Genomic DNA, 22,226 nt, shown 5'->3' with positions numbered 1-22,226 from the left:
GTTAGTGTGTTTCATTTTGTTTTGTTTTTTATTTTTTATTGAAGTATAGTTGATTTATAGTGTGTTATTTTCTGGTGTACAACATAATGATTCAGTTATACATATATATATAATCTTTTTCATATTCTTTTTCATTATAGTTTCTTACAAGATATTGAATATAGATATTGAATTCCCGGTGCTACACAATAGGACCCTGTTGTTCATCTATTTTGTATGTAGATAGGGTATTTTGTTCTATTTTGTTGCCTTTTAGAGATTAAGGATGCCAGGTTGGATAAGGCATAGCCCCTGTTCTTAATTTAATGGTGGATGTAGACATGAAGTAGTTATTATACAACATGGTAAATTCTGTAACAGAAGTCTGCAAAGTGTTCTGAAACTAGAGTGCCAAGAACAATGAACTCTATCTTAGGGTGACAAGAAATGTAATACGATGTAAAAGTAGGTCTTGTAGTATTTTGGAAATGTTAACCATAGTAGAAATTAATTTAAGAAGCAAAGATATCTTCCAAAAATCAGAAGTGAAAATACAAGGATAGTGAGAAAACAGATCCATTGGCCTAATGCCAGCAGACATTAGGGAGGAATAACAAGGGGATAGGTGGTTCCCTGTATTATTATAATATGCAAATAGGAAGAACAAAGGCACAGGTCTAATGCAATCCCAGGGGGAGTGGTCAGGAGAGGAAGCAAAGGGAGGAGTTGTTTTTGTTTTTGTGTAAATATGTATATCCAAGCCTGTGTACCTGAGAACTTTGGCTGCTACAAACCTACAGTAGCTTCACTCACTGACTCTGATGAAATCAATGTGTAGTAACAAATCAAAATGGCCACACAAGGTTGCCACACTTGTTCTCCCAGTTGGCCTCACTGAATAGAAGAAAGCTTGGGGGGGGGGGGGAAGCAAAAGCTACCCAGGAAGTCAACAGAAGGTAATGGGACAGGTTCTCAAGAGAAGTGACCTTTTCCAGGCATGGAAGTAATGGAAAACTTATTCCAGGAAAAGCATAATGTATGTGCAAAGGCTCAAGAGCATAGAAAAATTATGGTGAGTTTGATGAATAATGAGTTGATTGGGAAAGCTAGAGTGACAGCCACCACCTTTAGAGTTATGGGCAAGGCCACATGGCATAGCTCTTCGAGAGCCACTGTTCTTTGAGCTAATCTTCAACTTGAGGAACTTTGGTCAAGACTATGCTGTAAGTTTTGGGAATTCAAGGCAGCAGAATGAAAGGTCTGTTGACTAGATGAACTTCTAAATGGTTAGTTCTGTTTAGAGATCTCAGCTTAGGTATGAGCTCTTTAGAACTGGTTTCACCTCTCCACATACCCAGATTTCCCTTTGCTGGCACCAATTTGTTTCTTAACTAGTAGAAGTCTAGTGACCTTAAGTGCCAAAACAGCACTAAATGATGAAGAAAAAAGAATGCATCCCTGCTTTAAATTTAAAAGAGCTCTGGGCTGAAGCAACCACAATTTACATAGCACAGCTCTAAAGAGAACTTATATTAGCCTTTATATGATTTCCTTATGTTTTATAAACGTATGGCTTGCTGGAGAGGATGTGGAGAAAAGGGAACCCTTCTATGCTGTTGGTGGGAATGTAGTTTGGTGGCCATTATGGGAAACAGTATGGAGATTTCTTGAAAAACTGAAAAGAGACTTACCCTATGATCCAGAAATCCCACTCCTGGGCATTTATCTAGAGGAAACTCTAATTCAAAAAGATACATGCACCTCAGTGTTCATAGCAGCACTATACACAAAAGCCAAGACATGGAAGCAACCTAAATGTCCATCAATAGATAACTAGATAGAGGAGTTGTGGTATATTAATACAATGGAATACTACTTGGCCATAAAAAAGAATAAAATAATGCCATTTGCAGCAATGTGGATGAAACTGGAGATTGTCATACTAAGGGAAGTAAACCAGAAAGAGAAAGGAAAATATCATATGATATCATTTGTATGTGGAATCTAAAAAAAAAAAAAAAAGAGAGACACAAATGAACTTATTTACAAAACAGAGACAGACTCACAGACTTAGAAAACAAACCTATGGTTACTGGGGGGAAAAGGGATGGGGAGGGATAAATTGGGAGTTCAGGATTTGTAGGTACTAACTCTATATAAAGTAAACAAGGTCCTACTGTCTAGCACAAGGAACTATAGTCAATACCTTGTAATGGCTTATAATGAAAAAGAATATGAAAAGGAATGTATAAATGCATCACAGTTCTGTATACCAGAAATGAACACAGCATTGTAAATCGACTATACGTCAATAAAAAAGGTTATGATTTTCATTGCTGATTTTGACTTCTTATGAATATGTCAAGTGAAAAAAGAAAAAAAATGAACTGTAGTAATATAACACAAACAAGTAAAAACGCAAAGGCATAGTGTATTTGTTTTCTACCGTTGCATAACAAATTATCACAAACTTTGTAGTTTAAACCAACACAGTTGTTATCTTGCAGTTTCCGTGGGTGGGTGAGGAGCCCAGGCATAGCTTAGCTGGGTCCTCTGTCTCAGGGTCTCAGAAGGCTGCAATAAAGCTGTCAGATGCAGCTGCCACTCATCTGAGGCTTTCTCTTTCAAGCTGGCCAAGGTTGTTGACAAAATTTGGTTTCTTAGAGTGGCAAGGCTAAGGCCCTCAGCAACTAGAGACGGTCTGCCTCCCCTGCCATGTGACTCCACAGCATGGCAGTTTGCGTCAAGCCAACAGGATTGTGTCTGCTGCTGCTTTGAGCCTCTTTTAAGGGCTCATCTGATTAGGGCAGCCCCTGCCCCCAGCACAATCTCCCTTTTGATTAACTCATTCAGTTAATTAGGGACCTACATCATATCTGAAAAATCCCTTCATCCTTGCCATACAGTGTATCCTAATCAAGGGAAGGATATCCCATCATATTTGCTGGTCCTGCCTACACTCAAGGGGAGGGGATCATTGGGAGTCATCTTAAAATTCTGCCTACCACATACATCAATTTAAATAGCAAATAAATTTCCTGTTTTCACAAATAAGCTGAGAAATTCTGTATACCTTTATAAGGTCTAAGGCTTATATGCTATCACAACACCATTTAATAGAAATACAATGCAGGCCAGAAATGTGAGCCACATATGTAACTTAAAAAATTTTAGTAGCCACATAAAGAAAAGTAAATAGAAGTAAAATTAATGATATGTTTTATTTAATCAACATATCTGGAGTATTATTTCAACAGGTAATCAATATAGAACATTATTGGTGATATTGTGCAATAAAAATATTGTCTTTGAACACCGTATCTCCATTTGGGCTAGCCACATTTCAAGTGCTCAGTAGCCACAGGTGGCTAGTGGCTGCTAGATTGGAAGCATAATGCTATTACATGTCTTTTCAACAGTATCCACCAGGTGTCACAAGTTTACAGTGCTTAGCCCAACAAATTCCCTCTCTGTAACAATTGTTAGAATTCTACTTGTATTTGCATATTTTTGACTTTCCATGGATTCAGAACTTCCCTTGCATCTTTTGCCTAGATAACAAAGAAATAAAACAATGTGGACTTTACTACCTAAACAAATGAGTTAGAATTAGAAGTGAAATGTATGTTAGACACATCATTCCTTACTTTTCCTATAATCTCATCCTTTGATGATCTGCCTGGTGAGAGGGCAAATGATTATGAATTACATGTATGTGCAATACTTAACAACATGATAACAATTTTAAAGTTAGATCATTTCAAGCACCCGGGCAGTTTTCATAGACTCAGACACAATTAAATGGTGTTCTTCTTACCTTCTCAGATTATTTAGTAGAACACATTAAAAATAGAAAACAAGTGTTTTTAAAAGTGACAAACTGCTCTTTAATTTTCATACCATTACTGCAATTTACTAATTGCCAATAACAGTGTCTACTTCTCATATATAGTGAGCCTCAATGGGATAATGATGTTTGAGCTTATTAACACAGTATTTTGAAAAGCAGAATCATTTACAAATGTTCATTTGCTTATTGGCAGGTTGTTTTAGGATACCTATTAAAATGAGGGATATACTGCTTTTGTTTTAATATTCTGTGGTTTTAATTTTCATAGTCTTGTGCTTTAAGTATTTCCTAGGATAAACTATATATATATATATATATATATATAAATTAAATATATAAAGAGATATATTTATTTAGTTTTGAGGCATCTCAAATACTTTCTCCTTAACTTTTAGAAAATCAGTAATCTATGAACTATTTTAAAAAACATAAACAGATGCCATACAGAAGCATGAGTAGGGAGAAGATTAAAATGTGAGTCACCACTAACGTCCAAAAAATAAATGTGATTTACATGTACTCTTGTTTTATACCAATAATTAAGCCTTCTTTTTGTCCTATTAGCCTCAACCATATGGTGTCCATAAAGTAAATATTAACTTGTTTATAATGAGAAACAATAATTGTTTATCTCTTTAGGATTCACATTGTCATCTAGCTTCAGAGGAAATGAATCCACCTTGGCATCTTATATACTAAGGAGAGAAATGACCAGTGTTGTAGTCATAACTGTATTAGAAGACAGAAGGATCACCAAGTAGAAGTGTGCAAATAATATTTTTTTAAAAATTGTAGGTTTAAAGTTACGATAATATATACTTTTTTTTTTTTTTTTTTTTTGCCTCCTGTTTGGACAAACCTCTTTAAACACATCTAGGAAAATTTAACCATATACATAAATGTTTTATAAGCCAGATTTTTATTGAAATAATCAAGAATATGCAAATAATATTTTTTGCTGCTCAGTTCTTTACAACTTGCTTATTTCCTTCTTGAAGAAGTTTTAGCAATGTAAAGGCTAAAGTCCTGCTTTGTTCCTTTTGAAAGCACAATGCTCACATAGTCCAGCAGATGGCAGCCGACACCTTTTGTAAAATTAATGAATTATGTTGATCCTTTATCATGGTAATTTTAATGTGATTTCTTTATGTTAATAACATCAGCATTGAAGCAATCACTAAAAGAATAAAACTGCTGAAATTCTAAGTGTGGGTATCTCACTGTGTAAGTGAGCTTTAAAGAGATTCCTCAGAGTATTTTACAAGGCAAACTGGATTGATTTTCCTTTCTCCCCCTGCCTTCAGAGCATTGGTTTATGCCAGAATATTGACCTAGAATTACCTATAGAGCAGTAGGATTAAAGAATAAATTATAATGTGAATGAATATTTCAGAGGTATTAAAAATTAAACGCATAAAATGCTAATAATATTTAGAAAGTATGTCAGAACCAATAACTGAGTGTTTTTTTGAATACCATGCTTATTTTTGTGTTAAATTCATAATTCACAAAGCTAGAAGACCAATACAGTGAAGATTTTGCTTTTGCATTTGTTTTAAGGGGCTATTTTGACGTTATAAATACATTACTTTTTGTAATATTAAGCTGTTTTGTTCTGAGGTCCTACAGGGTAAGGAAAGTCATTGCTTTGTTTTCAGTCACAAATCAATTACAGTGGTGGGTCTAGGAAACTCAGCTTCTCTGAATTCCCAAATTCAAATAAGGGACTCTTTCCATCAATGTGTTAGATTTTTAATGCTATGCAACAAATTACCATAAACTTAGTGACTTAAAAAATACCCATTTATTAGCTCACAGGTCTATAGATCAGATGTCTGAGCATAGCTCAATTCAGTTCTCAGCTCAAAATGTTGGCTCGGCTGGCTGTGTTCTCCTCCAGAGCTCATGTGGTTGAGATTTAGTCTCTTGTGGTTTTAAGACTGAGATCCCCATATCTTTGCTGATAGTCACCTAGGGGCTGCTCCCTGCTCTTAGAGCTCACCCACGTTCTTTGCCACTTGGTCCCCCCTACACTGAAAGCCAGCAACAGAGCGTCTCCCTCCCACAAGCCCCTCTAATCCTTTGGCTGTCTTCTGCCAGAAAGAACCTTGATTCTTTTAAAGGCTCACTTACTTAGGCCAGACTCACTGAGGATATTTCCTTTAGGTCAACTGACTTGGAACTTTATCTACAAAATGCCTTCACACAGGCATCTAGGTTCATTTTTGATTAAATAATTGAGATAGTATATGTGGGACAGGAATCTTGATGGCCATTTTAGAGTTCTGCCTACCAGAACAAACTGTGTTTGTTGTTCTTATAAACACCATCTTACGTGGGAAACACATGGAACTTTTCACAGTGGAGTATTAATTCGCTGCTTGAGAGGGTCTTTATTTGTTGGTGCTAATGCACCACTTATTTTTTTTTCTGTGTATATATATTTTTATTGAAGTATAGTCGGTTTACAATGTTGTGTCAATTTCTGATGTACAGCATAATGCTTCAGTCATACAGGAACATACATATATTCATTTTCATATTCTTTTTCACCATAAGTTACTACAAGATATTGAATATAGTTCCCTGTTCTATACAGTATGAACTTGTTTATCTATTTTATATGTATTAGTTAGTATCTACAAATCTTGAACTCCCAATTTATCCCTTCCTGCCTCTTTCCCCTCCATAACTATAAATTTGTTTTCTATGTCTGTGAGTATGTTTCTGTTTTGTAAATAAGTTTATTTGTCTTTTTTTTAGGTTCCACATATAAGTGATACCATATATTTTTCTTTCTCTTTTTAGCTTACTTAGAATGATAATCTCTAGGTCCATCCATGTTGCTGCAAACAACATTATTTTATTATTTTTTATGGCTGAGTAGTATTCCATTATATAAACATACTACATTTTCTTTATCCAGTTATCTGTTGATGGACATTTATGTTGTTTCCATGTCTTGGCTATTGTAAATAGCACTGCTATGAAGCACCACTTATTTCTTAAATTTATTCATACAAATAACTCATCAAAGAAAGAACTGATAACAAAGAAAGTGATCTGGGACAACCTTTAGAAATAATGTATAAAAATAGAAAAGATGAGGCTTTGAGATCATAAATCTTTCAGAAAACCAGCTTTATTTTTTGGTACCACTTCTGAACTACTGGGAATTTATTTAAAATCCATCGCCTCCCTCCCCCCAAACAAAAACCTTCCCTAGTACTTCTGCTCCACAGTCAGATCTGGGAGTAACTATTCTAGAGAAATGATTTATTTTATTCAAGACGCCTGTTACGTAGTGGCACAACCACAGCTGAGACTTTGCTTTCCAGATGTTCGTATCTAATTCCTCTCACACTGCCTTCCGTGCCTGGTCTTCCATCTGTGGGGCAAGAAAAAGAAAACAGCAACTCTAACTCTTGAAATATTGCTAAAAATAGATACTGAAGGGCCGGCCAATGGTCATGACTACCTATCTTTGTGCATTTTGATTGGAGACTTTCTGAACTAGAATCCTGTATTAGCTCTCTATGACCACAATACTGCTAAGAAGTAAGCAACCACAGCACCTCAGTGGTGTGAAAAGTACACTTGTTTTTTATTCATGAATATGTAGGTAGGCTGGTCTGGTCTGAACCCCCTGAGCCTAATATGAGAGTTATTTTGAAAATATCATTCTTTTTTCACAACCATCTCTGCATCTACAAGAAGTCAAACTCTGTAAAAGTAGATCTTCTGATAAATTCTTGCCACACTCACAATCTCACCTCTCAAAAGGTCAAAAGAGACTAAGGGGAATTGCTAGTCTGTGGCTAATTCTAAATCAGGAAGTATCGATTGGTGATGTGGAACTGATGTGCAGCTTGAGAGAAAAGTCTGTGCGACACTGAGCAGAGTCAAGTGTCAACAGTGGATTTTAGAAAAGAAAATTTCAAAAACTTCACCAAAAAGATAGGCATGAAACCATGGTTGGAGACTGAAGTGGAAATGTGGTTCTAGACGGTTGGGCAAGTTTGAAATTAAATGCCGAATGTACCTTGTACTCTACTGATAATGTATAGGGAGCTGCAGTGGAAGAAATCAATGTGAATAAAATGCTGAAGGGAGACTTTAAAGGCCACATACAGAAGATGGGAAGAAAAGAAATACAATGAATGGGTGGGCCTATAAAAGCGGTGGTAAATTGGATGACTACAGTTCATAATGAGTTCACTTTTTGAAATATGCTACAAATAATTTAAAAAATGGAATTAAAACCTATTTTGAGATAAGTAAGAACAGGAAAATGAAGCAGAGACAGGTTTGCTGTTTGGAGCAGCTGGTATAGTATTAACAGATGTTGGGAAGAAACCCAACTATCCAATATGTATCTTACTCCTATTTTACCTATTAAGAGGGGATGGATTTCATTCCATTATATGATACAAACATATTTAAGAATAATTGAAGTCCCATATCAGGTGATAAAAAATTAAAAGTATAGTTACTTCAATGAATTTATCTTCCCAGGCTGGTCGAATTATATTTTTAAAAAATAAGTAAATAGTACCGTTAATGTATGTGATCAAAGAACTGTCAGAAACTTTTGAGGAATGCTGAAAATGTGAGAATTAAAAAAGCCTAGATATAAGCACCTTTGATATTTAAGATAAACAGTTTTGATTTTCAGGAAGTTCAGAAAAAGTGAATGCTAGAAATTACAATCTGATAGATGAATTCTGAGAAAAATGTTGAAGGAAGTGTTAACCAGATCATGAAGAGAAAGCATATTTGTGCCAAGATCAATTCAAGCCAAATTCATCTTTCTTTGGCCCCCTGCCACTTGTTTTACCATGTTGAAAAAAGATACTCCGTGATGCAAAGTGCATAGTGAGGTGTACAAAAGAATCCTGACAATGTTGAGACTGGTCTCTCTGATACTGAAAAAACAGAAGTAGCAATAAGTGCAAGCGTTTTATTGTGTATAAACATACGGCAACAGTAATCACCTTCAAGTTTGATTTGGATGTAGCCTAATGATCACAGTTTCTTACCATGGCTTCTTTTCAGAGGAGAGCAAGTATTTAATAATCAGTTAATGATATTTCTGTTTTTGTCTTATGTTGATTTATTCAACAGACCTTTATTAAATTCACTTCCTAAGTGCCAGACTGTGCGACATGCTCAGAATACAAAGGTGAATAGAGCCACAAACCTTAAAGGTTCAATATCTAGTGCTGGGGATAAAAACATAGTTATGGCAATATTGTAAGTCTATAATAATATAGTTAATATAGTACATTAATAAGATGCTTATATAATAAGTATTATAATAAACATATAAGAAATCATGAGAATACAGAATAGGCAATAATTAACTTTGCCTTGATAATTTGGGAATTTTAGAAAAGAAAATTTCAAAAGGTTTAGAAAAAAAGATAGTCATAAAGCCATGTATACTGCATGACTCAATATAAATGAGTCATGGAGTATAAATGGTAGAAGGAAAACCGTAATTGCAGGAAAAAGGACTAGGCTGTGAAAAGTCACAGCTTAAGACAGAATTGTGTCCTCAGGCACCTACAAGTGGCTTAGTATTGCTGGAAAATAATGTGCATGTGAAGGGGGAGGGTGATGGGAGTTGCGGTAGGAAAGTAGGTACCAACCAATAAGGAACATCTGACATTAAGCATGATAATGAGTTGCTGAACTGAAGAAATAATGATGGTAAGATAGGATTACTGTCTTTGAGAGCAAGCTAGTGGAAAGGCCTTTTATACTAAGAATCTTATTTTATAAGAAATAAGGAGCTATTAAAGCATTCTGGTGGGGCAGTTATGTTTATTTATTTTTGGAGGAGGTACTGGGGATTGAACCCAGGACCCTGTGCACTCTAAGCATGTGCTCTACCGCTTGAGCTGTATAACCCCCCTCTCTGTTGAAGCGTTTTAAGTAGAGGGAAAACATCATTTGACTTCTTTTACAGAAACATCGCTCTGACAGCAGAAGAGATTGGATTAGAGGAGGCCAAGGGAGATAAGGAGACGCTGAACTTTTATAAGAGATGAGTTAAATTAAAGCAGTGGAAGGTGAAGAAGGAGGGGGGAATTCAGTTTGGAAAAAGCACTAGTTTTTTTAACTAATTGGAAATGGTATACGATGGAGAGGAAAGAGTCTAAGACAACTACTATTTTCCTGGCTTAAGTAATGATTTAGATGGTCATGCCACTAACCAGGGAGGGTACATAAAAGAGAATCCTATGTTTGGAATAAAATAATAGATTTATTTTGAAAATGTTGAATTGAGATCGGTGTGGGAAATTCAGAAGGAGCTGTTCAATACAGGAAAATATAGGTTTGGAGCTGAATATAGACTTGAGGATCATCACGGTTTAAGTGGATATTGACACCTGAAACACTGTGCTCCCTGGAGGCCCCGTAGAACCAAAGTCAGAATCAAGGTGAGTGTGTCCATTTGTCTGGTGATACTATTCTAAACTCTAATATAAATGTTTTAATTATGTGTGCTGCATTTTGGATCTGTGCCTCTTTATCTTTAATGTGGAGCTAGCTACCTATTTTACATAGTAAGAAAGCGAATTTGAAAAAGTATCCAAATGTGAATAATATAATCTTTGCTTTAAGACATATTTTATAACTTTAAATTGAAAAATAAACTCCAAAACAAAAAACATCTGTGGATGAAAATTATATAACTTTTTCTTAATTTGATTAAAGGGCATGGTAGTATAGCTTTGTGAAGTCTTAATATCTAAGCACTATATAAAAATATGTACATATTGTAAAAATATTTCCAAGAGCAACACTTTAATTTTTTTTACATAATATATTTAGAATTTTATATAACAAATAAGTTCATGTTGTTAAATAGTATAACTGGTACATACTTGCATTAATTTCCTTTTTAAAGTTTCCTGTTTCCTGATAGGCTTGGATAAATAAATGCCTTTTCTCCAGTTTATATACAGCCCTGAATATCATTTCATCATAGCACTTATATGATTATGTTGAAATGCACTCTTTACATGTCTGTCACCAAACATCCCCCTCTGACCCCAACCATCTCCCCAGACTATTAGATAGTTTATAATAGTAGCTTTCAAATCTTTTTGCCTTCAGCCATAGTAAGAAATACATTTTATGTGAGTTATGCATAAAACTGAAATTAAATTTCACAAACAATATTTATGTTTACTATGAGAACCGTACTCTGATATTTTCCATTTCAATTTTTGAAAAACATTGGTACAACCCAAAATGTTGATTTAACAAATCTCTAACTGGTCTCAGGCTGTGGTTTGAAAAAAATTACTCCAAGGCATGTCTTCCTGATGCTCGTATCTCTGGTGTTTAGCATAGGACCCGGCAGTATTGGTTGAGTATAGAATTTTTTTGGATCGCACCGCTGTGTAAATTCTAATAAAGGGAAAAAAAAAAAAACCAAAACACTGCTTCCTCTGTGCTCAGCGTAGGATTTTCTAAATTCACATTTTAAGAGGTAAGCATATGCCACGAGCCATGAATTGTGTTAAGAATAAAAAGCTGTAAAGCCTTTCTGCATTGTTTTCGTGATTCTGCTTATACCAGTGTGACCTAGCCACGTGCATCCAGGGGAAGCAAACTGACAAATTCTCAATTAATACAAGCATTTCTGAGCTTCTAGTAGGCAGCTCTAGTGTATTAAAAGCTTTATCACTTTCGACATGAAAGGAGCATAGAAGCTAAATGATTAGAGTAAGGGAGCTCAAATTTTTGTTTAATATTGCTTAAGTGTAGGAAAAGTTGTACATTTAAAATGACTACCCAGAGATAAACTAATAAATCAAGAGAAAATTATCCTTTTTCAAAAATGAATAATACAGTCTTAAAAATCCTAATGAAATATTGAATAAATATTAAAAAAGTATTTTTATTTTTATTCATAGTGTTTTTATGAGCCTGACTATACATAGGTAAGTGAATAATATGAGAATCTATTATAGAATTCATAATACAGACATTTACATTTATATATATTTTTTGCTAGTGGCCTCCCTTACTCTCTTCTCACTTTCACAGCTAAATTTCTAAATTTCAACCTGTCTCAGTTAAGCTCTGTCCCAGTTATACCACTGAAAATGCTTTTACTTCAGTTAACCAATGATTTCATCATCACCCATTTCAAAGGACACTTTAGGACCTTATCTTTCTTGCCAAATCTGTTCAGTCAGTCTTGAAATTTTCTTCTTTCTTGGCTTCTTTGACATCATTCTTTTCTAGTTTTCCTTCTACATTTTATTGGTTTGTCCTCAATTTTCCTTCCAGGTTCTCTCTATTTGCATCTTCAATATTTGTATCTAATTTAAATAATCTTCATAGGAAAGCTCCTATGAGTTCCAGCAATATTTGAAGCTGGATGAGCTTTCCTGTGAAGATTATTTAAAGATGTTGAACATCTTTGATCACATATTCATGATACTACTAATGTCTATTTAAAAATATAATATGTAACATATTCATATGACACTTGAGCTTATTATTATCTTGCACAGCCCACATCATCCAGATTTGAACTATGCATATTTAGATAATAGCAACTGTATCATGGAGCATAATGCAAATATCTCTTGTATATAAAAGTGTACTCAATATCTCTGCTTAAAGGGAAGACACTGTAAGTATGTTACACCATAAGAAATCTGCAAGTATTTCTTATAGATGACAATTTCTCTTCTAGCCTACAGTCTCATCAGGATATCCTGTAAACCAAGTACTAAATTGTAACACTCCATTTTGTTAAGACATTAAGCCTTATAAGGGCCTACAGTGTTTTACATCTTCTCTTCCTAGCCCAGTTTTCCAATGCACTGCACACTGTGCTTTCCCTCCTGCTGCCTACTCCAGCCACACAGCCACTTTGTTGACTCCATCGTATTCCGTAAGCTTGCTCCCACCACCTCCATTATATATGGTCTTCCTGATGTTTTGATTGAATGTAACCATCTTCTTCTTCTTCCAATTAACTCATACTCATCTTTCAGATTTTAACTCAAGGGTCATTTCCTCAGGAGACCTCCTCTGACCCTGTGATGAAGCCAAAATCCTTTTGTGTGTGTGTATGTGTGTACACATAAAGCGTGTGTTCGATTTCATAGTTTCTATTTCCTGTTTGTTTGTAATTGATTGATTGATTAATTGACGTGTTTCCCCAGTTAAAGTGTTTGTGCCATGATGGCATGATCATTTATTTTTGCTATTTTTTTGCTCACCATTTACACTCCCAGCACCTAGCACAGATAAGACCCTCAAAATAGTTTTTTAAGAATGAAAACAAAAATTACTGATGAAATGAGTGATAAAAATTACTGAAATTTGCCTCATAAGTGCTATCATGTTATTATTACATATTATATTCATCTTAGAATTCTGTTTTTCCTAAGCAATGCTTATTAGTTGTCATTTTCAGTAATTTCAGGAAGGATACTTTTACGAGGTCATCATAGCTGTGATTTCTAAACTGCTGTTATTCTTGATTTGAAATAAAAAATCACAATATTTTGATGTCATCTTATCAATGATTTATCAATTTTGAGTTGCTCACTTAATCCAACATACATATGTGCATCAACAAGAATGCTACAATATTATAGACTTTAAGGCATAGATGAATTCTAGTTTAAGATAACTCATGTTTACCTCTCTTGCTAAGTAAGGTTAATACATATGGGTCATGTACCAGTTACATTCAAAATTCAGAAAATTTGAATTCAGAGTATTTTGGAACCATTTCAGTTTGAAGGTTCAGGTTGTCTCTTTCATCTTTGTATTCCCAAAGCCTAGCAAAAGTCTGGGCATTTACTGACTATGTCAGATGTTTCAAAGGCTGGTTGAAGTTCATAGATTGGTACACATTATCTATCTAACGTGGAGCTTTCTCTGAGACTTTCTGCTAAATCAGCAATCGAGGTTGCAAAGTTTACACATCACCAGTTGGATATATATAGATGGATACAGTTCCTCTAAATTTCCGGTTTTTCATGGAGATGAGCCCTTAGTTTGATGATCAATATCATACCCAAAGTGTATGAATGTAGCTAATGAACTATAGGGCAGGGGCCATGTTAGTCAGGGAAGTGGCCAACCAGCACTCAGTGGTCTACCCACTGCTTTATAAGGCAATACCTTGCTGCACACCCAAGTTTTATGTCTCTTTCTGTCAGGCCAGGCTGTAGCATATCATGCTTGCCCGAAAATTCATACAAGGCATAATATATATGATTGAATAGATTTGGGCAGTTTTTTTGTGTAATTTAAATAATTATGTAAAGGGCACTTTAGAAACAGACAAGAAGAAACCTGTCATAATTTCAGCATGGTACTGGATTGAAAATACAATATTGATGGGACTGTTCTACTGAGCCTTAACACAATTTTTCTTTGCCAGTAGGATGTTGTGTGGGTCAAAAATAGTTTTTGTTTTTGATTTTGGGGGTTTTTTTAGTTTTATTTTAAATGCTCTATACTGCCTTTTGTTATGGTATGCATAAAATTGAACAAGATGTCAGGTAGTTTATTTTTCCTTCTGCATCAAACTTTAGGACATAGTACTTAAAGTAAGAAAAAATGAACATTTGTAGCTACCCTTTGTGCTCCCTCCCTACAGATGGCCTAGTCTAGAAGTCGGAGTTAATGTTTTCAGAAGCCTTTGATGAATCCTTTATTTTTTTTAAATACCCAGTGAAGAGGACACCTGAGTAGTCATTACACACAACCTTTTGTATTTGGAACTCTACACGGTAAAGAAAACATAGAGAATATCTTTGTAATTTGAGGGTTAAAGATTTCTTAGACAAGACACAGAAAGCACACATTATAAAAGGCTAAGATGATAATTAGACTTCACAGAAATGGAAAACTGCTTATCAAAAAGATACCATAAGAAAAGGAAGACGCATTCATAGATTTGAGAAAATACATGTAAGACTTTAGAAATAGTTTTTATCAGAATATATAAAGAATCCCTAAAGCCCAATAATAATAATAGCTTTTATGTTTCAATCCATTCTCCTTCTGAAATTAATTTTTGAGTATTATGAGAGACATATTTGAAGTTAGTTTTTTTTTTTTTAATGTGGATATTCAGTTGTTACAATACCTTTTGTTGAAATGTCTTTTCTTTCCACTGAATTACTTTGATGCCTTTGTAAAAATCAATTGACCATCTAACTGTGCGTCTATTTCTGGACTCTATTCCATTGATCTATTTGTCTACCCTTAAGCTAACACCACAGGGTCTTGATTACTTTGCTTTTATAGTAAGATTTGAAATCAGGTGTTGTGAACCCACCAACTTTGTTCTTATATTTCAAGATTATTTTGGATATTCTGCATCCTTTTCACTTACATACATTTTACAAACAGCTTTGTCAGTTTTTACAAAAAGGAGACTGTGCTCTGCCTGGAGCCACATTTTTGTGCAGTGGTTTGGAACATGCTTCCAGACCAAAGAGTAAGAGATTGTGGGACTCACCTCATGAGTTTCCTTTCTCTCTTGGATTATAGTTTTGTGCTAGCTGTCAAGAAAAATGTAACATCTGATGCTTCATGTATTTTGCTTAGTTTTATAGTTGTTTAAAGCAAGATAGCTAATTTAGTGCCAGTTATTTTGTGATGGTTTGAAGCATAAATCTTAGATAGAATTCTACAGAAAATATAGGAGAATATTTTATAGGAAATGTGACCTTTCTTATTTTCTAATTACAAAAGTGCAGAAATGTTGATCGGAAAGCAGGATATAATACTATGTAAATAGGTAAATACTATATAAATAGAAATGTAAAAATATCAAGTGAACTTTTTGGTTGAATAAACTAATACTGTTTTGTGTGCTCAAAATTTTATTTTTTGCTGACTATTTGAATAGTTGAGGTAGTTAAGTCATTTCTCTTTGATTTGATTAATTAATTAAAAGTAAGTTTCCTTTTTTGTAAAACTTTGGAAATGGGTGTGGCAATTTGGCAAAAAGTCTATCTTGAATTTGCTTTAGATAAATGCTCTGTTTTTTCTTGTGTTTAACCCCAGTGACAACAGGCAATAGTTTGATGAATTCACCAGTTTGCATATGTAGTGGATGGGCCAGCTGGTTTACAGTTTGTACTTTACTGATGTAAACATGGGGGAAAGTCTCCCACTTGGGACAGAAATTTAATTTCATTATTTGAAGCTATGAAATTAAATGCTCCTATACACCATTTAAAATTCTGTAATTTTAAAAAGACGTATATAGGGTACTCTGGAATTTATCCCTACTTAAGTTTTCATAACATCATTTTTGTCAGCACATTGAATATATTTAATGGTGTTAGGCATACACACAAATTTACAAACACACAAACACAAAGAGCTATAATGAACTATCAAATATTAAGGAGTCGGTTGAAGTGGCAACTGATTTAGTTTGAAGTATGGTCAAAAAGAGGTCTTTCAATGGTTCCTAAAGACATGGTAGTGTAGTCAATTTAAGGAAATGATGAAACTTAGACTAGCTAAGCATAAAATATAATTGTATATTCAGTTACCAGATAACCTAGAACTTCCTTAGGCCCCACAAATAGTATCTTGAGATTCTAATGATCATTTTATTGTTCATTTAATTTTGATAGTCAAATACAGAATCCACCCAGGTATCAGTGTTAACCCTTTTCTTCCCTGTCCTAACTCCTATAGGTATCAAAAAAAAATTGAAAGTCTTTTTTTTACATGACTTGCTTATACAATTTTGTATTCCATCACATGCAAGAGTTCCTGCAAGACAATGATAAGGAGGGAAAGAAGAAAGAATTCTTGAAAGAAAGGTTGAGGAGACATTTTGAAAGTAAAATAAATAGTACCTGTGACCAATTTATTGTTGAAGGAATAATGAGAATGAGAAATGAGAAAGAGAGAAAGAAGAGAGAATGCATTCAAACTTTCATTAATTAATTAATTCAATTATTTAATAAACATTGACTGAATTCCTAATATGCCTCATTTAGCATGCCCAAATGCTGGGAATAAAAGATGACTAAGACAAGATATCTTTCCCTAGGAAGGTCAGTCTAATAGATGATGTAAAAACACATCCAATGAACTACAACACAATGTAATGTATTATGTTTTAATACTCTACTATTGGTATATTTAATGTACTGAGGGAAGACAGATGAGTGAACAACTAATTATGCCAGGGAAAGCATCCGTGAAGACTGCAGAGAGGAGACAGTGATTGTCCTTAATATTAAAAAATTATCTTTCCAGGGAAAGATAAGTAGCAAAGAGGGTTTAAGCAGAGAAACGGAGTAAACAAAGGTAAAAGGTGTAGAATGCAAGTCATGGTTAGAAAAGAGGAAATAGTTTGGTATAAGTGAATTTAAGGAATATGTTAGGGGAATAGTTGGGCCGAGTTTTAAAAGCTAAATTGTGACTGGGCTGCAATGAGTTTTGTAAGTCAAACTTTTCAAATTTGCTCTTATAGGCTGCTGACAATCATTGGAGATTTTTAAAAGGTAATGATAGGAACAATTTATATTTTTGTTAGATAACTCAAGGTGGGATAGATTGGGGAGGAGTATAAGGTAAGATGATGGGAGCTAGAAATGATGGGGACGTGGGGGAGGCAGGAAATAGATTTAAGAGACAATTTGAAAACAGAGTCAATAGGACCTGGTGACTAATTCCATGGCTCAGAGGAAGGGGGAGGGCAGAGGAGAGAGTGATATTGAATGGAGTGTCATACTTCAGTAGGGGAATATGTGGAAGAGGAGCAGGTTTGGAGGAAAAGTTGTGGTCATATTGAGTCTGACTTTGTTTGCAAGGCATTTGGGTGGGGATTTTTAGTGGACTAGAGGAAACATAGTTCTGAAGCTCAAAAGTAGGATTTGGGCTGAAGATAGAAGCTTGAAAATTATATTGATACTGGTGTTAATGAAAGTCAGGAGGAAAATCAAGTTGCTCGGAGAAGTTATAATATACAAAAAAGAAGAGGGCTGAGAAGTGACATCTTCAGAAAACTCAAATATTTAAGAGGTTAGAAGAAGAAGGGTCAGCAGAAGAGATGGAACATCATCCAAGAGAGGCAGTGAATAACAGAAGATTAACGTCATGAGAATTCGTAGAGGAGTACTCAGCAGTATCAACATGCTTCAGAGATTTTAAAAGGGGGCTACAAAGAGACACTATTAGACATGGGAGTTAGCAGATTTTGGTGACTTTTTCAGGATGATATCTATAACGTGACTGATACAAACCAGACTACAGTAGGTTGAGTAGGTGGGTGGGAGGTGAGAAAATGAGGCAGGAGGGAAATCGGACAATAGCTTAAGGGACATTTAGGAGAGAGGCCAGAAGAAGAAAACTGTTACAGTCTTCTGTAAAAACACACTATAGAAATTCTAAGTTTTATTCTTAATTGCTTTACTGAAAAAATAAATCAGTGAAATAAGGGTTTACACAAAGATCTATGCCAGCTGCAGCTCCTGGACTCTCAAAAGTCACCCAGGTAGTTATGAAAATATCGAAGTTAGAGGGGAGGGTATACAGCTCAGTGATAGAGTGCATGCTAAGCCTGCATGAAGTCTTGGGTTCAATCCCCAGTACTGCCATTAAAAAAAAGAGAAAATATCTTAAGTTATTTTTCAACATCAGGGTTACACCAAATCATTTGTTTATCTGAAATTAACTTGGTAATTAAAATGTCAAAATTAAGGGGGTATAGGGTATAGCTCAAGTAGTAGAGCGCATGCTTAGCATGCACGAGATCCTGGGTTCAATCCCAGTACCTCCTCTAAAAATAAATAAACCTAATTACCTCCTCCCCCCAAAATAAAATAATTAAAATAATACAATAAATAAAATATTAAAAAATAAAATGTGAAAAATATTTTTAAAGATGAAATTTCAACCTAGCATACATACTGCTTATATATAGGGAAAACATTATTATTTATTAAGTATAGAACATTTGGTAAGTAAAATCTTTAAAATGAAATTTTTCTTCTCTTCTTGCACACTGCTCCACCTCCAATCCATGTGGAATGGATTTCATATGTTATAAGTTTGCAGAAAGTCAAAAAAACAATGGAAACCACTTGTCCCTAATCAAGAAGGGATTTATTGCTTAAGAAAATAAGACAAAACACTTTATACAATGGCAATACTGTATCTAATAGGGACTCTGCAAACGCAGCCTTCTGTTCTGCTTGCTCATTGTCTAATGATGGTTCATCCTCACAGTGCAGTCTAGAGAGAAAAACCAGATGCTAAAGGTGTGCTGTTGAGGCTGTGACCTAAGAATCTGGGGTACTTTGTTATCAGTTACCTATTGTTGCATAAGTAATTACTTCAAGTACATTAGCTTAAAACAACAACACACCTTTATTATCTCATATACTTCTTATGGGACAGGGATTCTAGAGCAGCTTGTTTGGTTCTGGCTTGGGTTTTCTCATGAGGTTGCAGTTCCATGACAGCCAGGGCTGCAGTTAGTCATCTGAAGGCTTGACTGGGGCTGGAGGAGCCTCTTACAAGGTGGTTCGCACACATGGCTGACAGTGGTGCTGGAAGTTGGTGGAAAGCTTTAGTTCTTTACCCCAAGGACCTCCAAAGGGTTATTTGAATTTCCCCAATGCATGATGCCTACTTTCCTTAGAGTGAGTGATCCAAGGAAAAGTAGGCTTTTGTGACCAGGCCTCAGAAGTCACACTGTGATTTCTTCAACATTCTATCAGTATCACAGTTCCTCCCCACTCACTGTGGCAAGGGAATACACAGGGGTGTGAATTCCCAGGGTGAAGCTCATTGGGGAGCATCCTGGAGCCTGGCTCCCACATATTTATCATGGAGATGCCAACCTGTTTCTTTGTGTGGGTCAGTTTTATAGTAGTTCTTGCGTAAAGGCAAGGGTTGCTGCTCACAGTAGCAACAGCCCTTCACTGCATTGCCTATTCACACATGCATAATAAATCCTCTGTAGCCTCTAGCAAGTGAGAAAGGTGCAGTGAAGGTAGCTCTTGTATGGACTTCAAGCAGCAGGGAGAAAGATTGGCTGCTGCTATCATTACCCTAGAGAACAGAGAAAGTGGGAAAGAGGATCATTTTGAGTATTATCCAAATAACAGGAGTGTCTATAGGGGAAAATACTTGCTGCTCTGATCTTTTGATGAGATACTTCTCCATATCTGGAGCTAAAATCCGGATTGATAAAAGGCCAACTTCCTACAGCGAAGGGGAGGGTGAAGGTGTCATTCTGGGCTCTTAGGATGTGTATGTGTGTGTTTATGCACGTGTTACAAGTATTTAAGATACTTCCTCTCATTACGATAGTGGTGAAAATCTAGGAAACAAGTGCTATAAAGTTCACTCTTTCCTCTTGCCCTCATAACATGCATATATCACCTGTTTAAATTTATTTGGAGATTATTTTCCACTCCTACATTTACCAGTTACATATACATATATGTATTCTCTCTCTGCATGCTCTTAAATTCTCACTTGGAAATACTTCTTAGACACTAAATCATTCTGAAAGAGAAATGATAAAATACTTATTTTCCAGTGTGGAATAGAACCCATGTTCTAGAGGCACCCCTCAATAATCCTCACTCTAACTGAGTGACTGAGGCCATGCCATCCTGCAATAAAAGTATTAACAGGCTTTTAGCCACACTGAAATGTGCGTTGTCCAGAGGCTTTTAGGCATAATCGTGATGACGTTGGAATCTTGTTCTCAATTGACAGTGTGATGCAATTACTTTAACTGATTTGAGGATTATTCCTATGTTTGATATTTGGATGAGACTAATAAATACCTCTTGTCCAGAGTAATATTTTAATGAAAATTTCACATGATAGAGTGTTCTGTGATGCCAAATGTTGCTCTTAGTTATTTTCCACAAGAGAGCAAAATTATGATATTTCCATCAGTGAAATTATTTTACATTTTTGGTAAAAGTTGGTTTGCTTTCTATCAGTGCAGGTGAAAATTCAATGTTATTGATATGTTTTCAAGTTATCTCAATTGTTCATTGTTTTCACAGAGAAATTACCAAATAAAGCAATGTCAGTGAAATCTATTTTGGGCAATGAAGTTCTGAATATATCTATATACCTTTTCAATAAACATAATGTCATCATGATAATCCCAGTGGTTTATAGTATAGATTTTTTATGATGTTGTGGAAAAGAGGGTGGATTAAGACAGAAAAACATGAAACCCTGTCCTAAATGTATTTTTCATTGGTGTGATCTTGTGTAAATCACCTAGTATCTTTATTTTCAGTTTCATCATGTGGACCTTGGGGTTAATAAAACCTACTTTATAATCTTATTATGAGGATTAAATAAGCTAATGTATGAAATAATTCTGGTATAGGGCCTAGAAATATTAGGTACTTAGTAAATATGCATCTCTATTTCTAAATTTTCTTATTTTTCCCTCCTAGTTGCAAAGTATATTAGGTAATGGGTAAATATAAGAAAATATTTTGCAACAGGAAAAAATTTTTGTGTAATTGTGTGCCAAGTTAAGCTATGCAGTTGTGCTGATGGAGGTAGTTGGTTTAGGACTAAGGAGAGTCTGTAAACAAAATTTTATTTTATGTGACATCTTGACCAATTTTATTATAAGGGAAAACTGTCATATAAAATATTGCATTTAATATCGGGACCAAATGGTAGACAGCATAATAAGAATAATTATCATCATTATAATAAATCTCATTGCCCTTATATGGGACATGAGATTTGCAATTCTCTTTAGCTCTTAACAGTCCCTGTTGTCTTAGTGGCCAGCTTCCCACCTTTACATTACCTGAATGGCTCCTGTAAATGTTTGTTTGCTGTCCATGAATTCAAGCATTGGGATGTGGAGATTGTCTACTACAGAGTTAGCAACAGTTATACAAACTGAGATACTTGTGTTCATCTACTATTTTCAAAGTTAGCTTTGGAGATTGTACCTTCAATGGCAGGGCTAGCTTTTCTTAAATTTTTTGTCTTTCCATTTAATTTGAAAATTTGTGCTCCAAGTGCTTTGATTTCTTATCACAATTGCCATGACCCATTCAACAAAAAGTAAATGTTATCATAATATATGCCTAAGTATGACCTGAAATTCAGGTTTTGCTTATTTGTTTTGCAAAATTGTCTTATATTACCTTACAACTTGATCATTGAATTTATAGTTAATATTTATCCAAGGTTAAACATACCATAGTTGAAAGATATTACAATAAAATAATGCTAGCCACTATGTGTAGTCTCCTAGTGCTCACCAGGATTTATTTTCATTCTTATTTTACTGTACTTGGTGTTTTTGTTTTTGTTTTGTTTTTGCCTTTTTATCTTTTTTTTATCTACTTTGCCTTCAAATAAGTAA

The 22,226-nt window shown here is 34.9% G+C and overlaps 1 long non-coding RNA gene across 2 annotated transcripts; it reads right to left on the bottom strand.

Moving 5' to 3' along the window:
- Positions 1 to 9,714: 9,714 nt before the first annotated feature.
- On the bottom strand, positions 9,715 to 21,934 carry LOC116663703. 2 transcript variants are annotated; one of them, XR_004319988.1, is made up of 3 exons: positions 20,019 to 21,934; positions 12,650 to 12,654; positions 9,715 to 9,726 (listed from the first exon to the last, which is right to left on the bottom strand). It is a non-coding gene; the product is annotated as an uncharacterized LOC116663703 (long non-coding RNA). The 2 variants fall into 2 exon arrangements; XR_004319989.1 differs by lacking the exon at positions 20,019 to 21,934 and adding an exon at positions 18,304 to 18,371.
- Positions 21,935 to 22,226: the final 292 nt, after the last annotated feature.

This window comes from Camelus ferus, chromosome 5 (assembly GCF_009834535.1).
Source record: "Camelus ferus isolate YT-003-E chromosome 5, BCGSAC_Cfer_1.0, whole genome shotgun sequence".
In the NCBI taxonomy this organism is placed as follows: domain Eukaryota; kingdom Metazoa; phylum Chordata; class Mammalia; order Artiodactyla; family Camelidae; genus Camelus; species Camelus ferus.
The sequence above is the reverse complement of the archived record's forward strand: the minus strand, read 5'-3'. Positions and strand labels throughout refer to the sequence as shown.